The sequence below is a fragment of the Puntigrus tetrazona genome, chromosome 18, assembly GCF_018831695.1.
Source record: "Puntigrus tetrazona isolate hp1 chromosome 18, ASM1883169v1, whole genome shotgun sequence".
Taxonomy (NCBI): Eukaryota; Metazoa; Chordata; class Actinopteri; order Cypriniformes; family Cyprinidae; genus Puntigrus; species Puntigrus tetrazona.
The window spans coordinates 7,738,072-7,744,723 of NC_056716.1; positions in this window are offsets into that span (position 1 = coordinate 7,738,072).

The following is a 6,652-nucleotide window of genomic DNA, read 5'->3' on the forward strand; positions in this document are numbered from 1 at the left end:
TCAGGGCTGGCTGAATGGAAGGAAGACTGAGGTGGTTCATCAAAAACAAAACAGATTTGTAATACAGCCTACAATTCGCGCCAGCACTGCCGTCATCATCCGAGACCTGTCACATGGTCACAATCCCAATCACCGGATTACTAATCATCACGCACCTGTAACCGCACCTGCCAACCTTTATAACTCGCTCACGCCATTCCTTTCGGCCATTTGATCTCAGGTTACATACCTGCCTGCACTCACCATTCTGTCTGTCTGCCTGCCAAAGGGTCCCTTGACATCCTGTATCACTATAAGAAAAAGGACTATTACTTTCTTTCATTCATTATCTTTTGTGTTGGGTTGCTTCCTATGTTTAATGCTATGGCTGATTGCCGATTCTTGAGTTACCTTATTAAGATTCTCCCTTTTGAATTTATGGCTCAAGTGGTGGCTCAAGATTTTTGCATGATCAAGGTCTCGAAGTCTGCTTGACATGCGACAACACAACAGTGGTTTCTTATATCAACCACCGGTGGGTCTGCGCCACTGTACAAACTGGCACCCCAGATCCTCCAGTGGAGTCAGGACAAATTCCTCTTGCTGAGAGATATTCACTTATTCCCAGCCACCTCTTCGTCCTCTGGCCGGCGGTGTGTATTAATGCATGATTGTTTGTTTTTCCTTTTTTCTCTCTCTCTCCTGGCTAAGTAGCGCCGATTGCATGCAGCTGATGCCAGTGCATGTGCGACTTCACTCTGACCAGACAGCAGCACAGGGCCAGTTCGAGGAGGAGTCTCTTGTCCACGCTATCTGACGATATTTGTCCTCCACGTGTTGTGAAATGTAGTGAAACCCTAGGTGTGAATATAACAGTGATATTTCAACTGTCTCTTGAGGTCCTAAAACAACCATGTAAGAGGAGATGGGTGTCTATTTATTTGGATGTCCTTTCTGATATTTTCTCATGTTTTTCTATAGTCAGGGAGAAATTAAGACTATTGTCTTTAATTTAGTTTTTCTTTTGTTTAGGTAAGTTAAATTCGATTCTGAAATCAGAAGTGTAGATTGTTTTGTTTGTTATGTTGGCATTTACTCTCTCCAGCGTCTTGGTTACGTTTGTTTTTGTTAAGAAAAATAAAATTGTTTAGTATACTACTATAAAAATGTTGTTATATTTTCTGAACTGATGAACCAAGTTTGGAGAGTGTTATATTCTTCTCATCATTATTAAGGGCTGGGATAGAGGATCAGGAGACCTCATGTGTTATTCATTATTTTCTTATTTTGTTACCTTCCCCTAGTGACCCTAGACTAAAAAAATGTCGGAGTTGGTAACACACCTGAATGTGGAAGCAGGCGTCCTGTCAAGACAGGGCCAAGGCCGGGAATGGATGCTTCACACGAGGTGGTGAAACAGATGCTGAAATATTTTATCAGGCAGAGGTGGACCTCGAGATTTATCAGAATGTGCAATGTCCTTCTGGTTCTCTTTGGCTCCTCCGGCCCCCTGGGACTGGAAGCTATGGTGCCAGATCTGGCTGAGAGCTTAGTCTGTACACCTTTCCCTAGTTGCTCTACTTCCAGAATTCTGATGAGTGTACCAGGACAGTGTTTGCCTGCTAGTGGCCAGCTCTGGCCGCTCACTTGGCATCGGCCTCCCAGCTGGGGTGGCAAAGACCTTTGCTCCAACACAAAACACCTCCCTCCAACAAGGATGGTGTGCCCTGAAGTGGAAGTTCTTCACTTCATGGGGCAGGATTTGCCAACAAGAAGCAGTAACTGCCCAGTTGGTACAGTTCTGGAGCATTTGCAGGGTATCCCACCCCACATTGAAGGTGCATGTGGCGGCATTATCAAACACCACTCTCACCGTTCAACCGGCATTTCATCCTCCATTTTGGACCTGCGACCAGAAGAAGCCGAACTGTGTTTGGTCCCACCTAGGAGAAACTTCTAGGCAGACCATCAGTCAGTGGATTGTTGAGACAATCTTGACTTGCTGTAGGTCCTCTGGTCTCCCCTGGGCGTCGACCAATCCAAAAGGAGTATGAGTGGCATCAAAGGCCTGCGCCTTGGACAACTGCAATCTTTGCGGGTTTGTCCTCCTCTACTTTGTCCCTTTTCTACAGATTGGACGTTGGTATGACAAGGGTCTTCAGTCCTCTAATCTAGTGGTTTACATCAAGACATAGACCCAGAACGTGACTTGGAACTCATTGTGGTGTAGCCATCTCGTTTCCCACAGCGTTGTGGAGCGCGCAGATGATGAGGCACCTGGCTGCTCGACAGAGCGAGGAGTCGCTGAAGGCTTCGCTGCCCTCCGGATTGCGGTGCCCAGCATGTTCCGGCTGCTGACCCGGACACAAGCCAATTGGTTGCGGACAAAAATGGTCCCCAAGCGATGGCGTCGAGGCATATCTACCGCCATCACTGAGGGCTGGCCGCGAGACCGAATGGGCATGCATTCGCCCCTCTCCTGACGGTGAAGCCCAGCATGCCTATTACTCCCTGTCCCAGGAAACTGGTGAGAAGCTATCCGGCTCTCGAAGAGAATATTAGCGGCTAGGTTTTGTCCCCATAACAGCATAAAATTTTCCACACATGGGAGTATAATCCCAGTTTGTCAGCCGTGCCCAAGCAGCAGAACTTCATGCATTGGTTGTTAGAGGGATCCCCATCAGCCAGTCCAGGTAGCGGAGCAGTGAGTGGTAGACCAGCCGCGGAGGACACGCGGTCAGCGAGCCAGCCAGAGGTGCAAACACCATCCCAGCACTGCGCAGCTACGACAGTGGGAGAGAAGGTGAGTTACGGGAGGAGGGCTCATTAAAGCCGAAGGAGGGCGACGAGAGCTGCTGCTGCTGGCCCCAGGTCTGGGTGATAGAGAGGCAAGGATGTACAGCCTGGGCCCCATCCTCTCTCTCACACTTCGTTATCCAAAATGGCCTGTTGTTCTGTGTTGCCCAGCGGAGGAGGGAGGAGAAATTATTGTTAGTGGTTCTAGTCGAATGAGCGGTCCTGGAGCTTAACGCCCCACACATACAATGGCCGGGCACTTGGGAGTCGCCAGCACAGGCCAAAGGATCCGGATCGATACCACTGGCCCAGCATGGGATGCAAAGAGTAAAGTGCTTCTGCCAGGTTGCCCCACGTGCCAGTTGACAGCTCCCCAGACTCCTCCTCCCAGACCGGTAATTCCGCTTACCATCATTGAGGTGCGCCGAGCGTGTCGGGATGGATCTAGTAGGGCCAGCTGCCGAAGTCTGCCGAGGACACGAATATATCCTTGTCATTGTGGTCTATCCACCCAATGCAGAAGCTGTGCCGTTACACAAAGCCACCACCAGGGCGATAGCAAAGGAGCTCTTCCTGCTCTTCAGTCGGTCGGCATCCCCACCGAGATCCTGACGACCAGGGTACCCCTTCATGTCAGCTAATGGCTAAGCTCTGCCGCCTGCGGGTGAAGGGCGCTTTAACCAGACCTTGGAAACAAATACTCCAGCGCGTAGTAGCCGAAGACCAGCGGGACTGGGATCTGATGCTCCCGTGCATTACTTTTGAGATCGGAAATCCCTCATGCCTCAACTGGCTTCACCCTCTTCAAACTCCTCTTGGTCGGTAGCCCTGCAGCCTCCTGGAGGTCAGCCAAAGGAGGCCTAGGAGCTGGCGGCGGCACCCACGGACGGTCGTCGAACATGTGAAGGAAATGAGGACAGAATAGATCGCGTCATGCCATTAGTCCAGGAACACCTGGGCCTGGCGCAGCAATCTCAACAAGCGTCATATAATCGGCAGCCCAACCACGGGAATTTCAACCGAGACAAAGCTTGTAAGTTCCTGCACCCAAACACAGCAAGGCCCTACACACGTTCCTTCACCCGTCACACAGGGTCCTTGTTTACACAGGTGCTTAGCACATCATGTGGATTTAGCCATAGTCGTACTTTTGAAGCCTCTTGTGGTGGAATGTAAACTCACGAGGCAGATCATGCAGAGAGCAGAGCACGATGACAGCATATTGACATTCCTGGATTGCACCAATTGTTGTTTGTCTGCTAAGAGCAGACATCTACCCATCTGAAAAACTAAGTTTTTAATGCCGGTGTAACTTTGTCCAGAACCGAGGGTCAGCCATGTTGGGTCAGGCAAAGGATGTTACAGTCTCATATTTAATTGGAAATGTCTCCTGGCCCTGAGGTCATCAAACCTGTTATCAAACAACTTGACATTTTGCAAGGGCATACTGGAGGAGCACTGTAGTACTAAAATAAATAAACCAACTTATTTGGTCTAGCATGTTGGAAATAAATAAACACAGTATACAAGAAATCTCACACCACATAAATTAACCTTCACGAGCCAAGTTATCTTTATAGTTCTGGGGCCTCAATTATAAAACTGATTATATTTCATACTAAAAGTGTATATGCGCTAAAAAGCTAAGAACATCACCTGACTCCTCTCAAAACTAACCATATATACTAACCATATACCCCCATGACGCCTAGTTTTACTATAAATAACCTCATCTGAATATAATTTCCATGCATGTTCGCATCCACATGACACTGTTTAACATTGTCAAGGTACAAGATATTAAGGAAATATGGAATTTATAGTTAGAATTTCATTTTATTGCCAAACATTCAGTTTAATTGCTAAAAATCATTGTCTAAAATCATGTATTAGAATAAATATACAAATAAAGATAAAAATAAAAAGCTTATCTATAAGCGAATGCAAGATTTGTACCAATATTCGTATCACTGGACTTATTAAATCTGATGATACTGGACAAGCAGCATGAATCAATAGTTAAAAATGCTAAAAATATTTTCTCTAACAAAATATACTACGTTTGAAATCCATATAATTTGCTTTTAACCTTATAATTTCAGTGCTTATCTCCATTTAATGAGATTTTAACATTTTATAGTACTGCATATTGACATGAAAACTGGAAACATTAATATTTTACAATCATAATATTTTAATATTTCAAATCTATCCAATAACTTTTAGCATTTAGAACAAAAGGTGTATCAAAACACTGAACAGTATAAAATAGGATAATACAATGTATGGTGATGAGATTAAACAGTTTGTTATTAAATGCAGGTCTCTAATAATCAAATCGACAATAATCACTATAAATTAACTGTCCTCAACTAACAAGCCAGAGTGATATGACAGGAACCAAAACCCCATCCATTACAGAATGGAAAAAACCATGGAGAAATAAGGCTGGAGTTCCCCTCTGAGTGACGCCCACATAACTTTCAGTTAAATTTTAAACGCAGCTGTGTCAGATTGTAAAGGACTTATTATGTGTGTGTGTGTGTGTGGTATCTGGTTCCGGTGATCTGTCTTATGAGGGCTCATGGTTGATTTCTGGTCTCCAATCAGCATCATCTCTGGGTGCTGATCACTATCTGATCTGGATATGAACTTTTTACATTGTAAACAAGTAAATTTTGTGTTATGAGTGTTCCCAGTTCAGCTGGTATAATTAGTACAGCCTAGCAATCAGTTAACGGATATGAATAATAAAGTATATTAATTGTGTGTTATATGTAGGCTAGATTAAAAGATATGTAAACTAACAGAGTGTGTCTGCTTCCCGAACAGTGTTGAGCAGATTGTTTCAAAGTTTTGGGTGCTAAACAGGAAAGGATCTGACACCCATGATCAATTTTGATATTCATGGTATTATCAAGTGGCTAGAGATTGGAGAAAGCTTTATAAGTAATCAACAGATTTTATCTATCAAGGGTGCCAATGCATTGTTGACAGAATTGGGCTAACATGGTCATACTTCTAGTTCTAGTAAGGACTACATTTTTGGACCAGCTGAAGTTTGTTTATGAAGCGTACCAGAACAACCACTCCAACAAAGCATCACAATAATCCCAACCTCAAGGTCATAAATACATGAATGAACATTTCTGTATTTGATGTGCGAAACAATTTAGATATATTTTGAGATGGAAAAAACTTTTACAGATACTGAAACAGCACACACAAAGTTCCTAACTGATGAAGAATTAACAGATCAGCCATCCAAGTGTTAGACAGTTTTCTAGATTATTACATGCATGGGTTTTTAGGTCGATTATTAGCACATAATAACCCTGATTTAGCATTAAAGTTACTCATTATCCATTTTTATATATCGACTAGCAGTGATACTTTATATTTATAGCAGTGAAAGGTAACACCATGTCCCTGATAATATCTCCCAGAGGTAACATGTAAAATGTGAAAAGTAATAGCCCTAGTACTGAGCACTTGAGGTACTCTGTTCACCTGTGAGCAGTGAGATACCGCACATTTATTGCTACAAACTGATAGCGGTCAGATAAAAGCGATTTGAACCATGCTAAAGGTACTTCACTATTGCCAACTTAGTTTTCTCATAAGACAATGTTTGTGATCGATAGTCTTGAGCGCTGCACTAAAGATCTAACAGCACTAATATTGAGATATAGCCATGATCCAGATGATGTAAGCAGGTGATTGTATTGAATAAATACTGGGGTTGTATTTGTTTCTTTTAAAAAGTCGAAAATAATCAGATTTAGTATTTTTATGCTTTCTGCATGATCGGATACTTTCAGCCAGCAATATGAAATACTTTAGTTTTGTTTCTCCACCTGCGCTACATTTCTGAGCA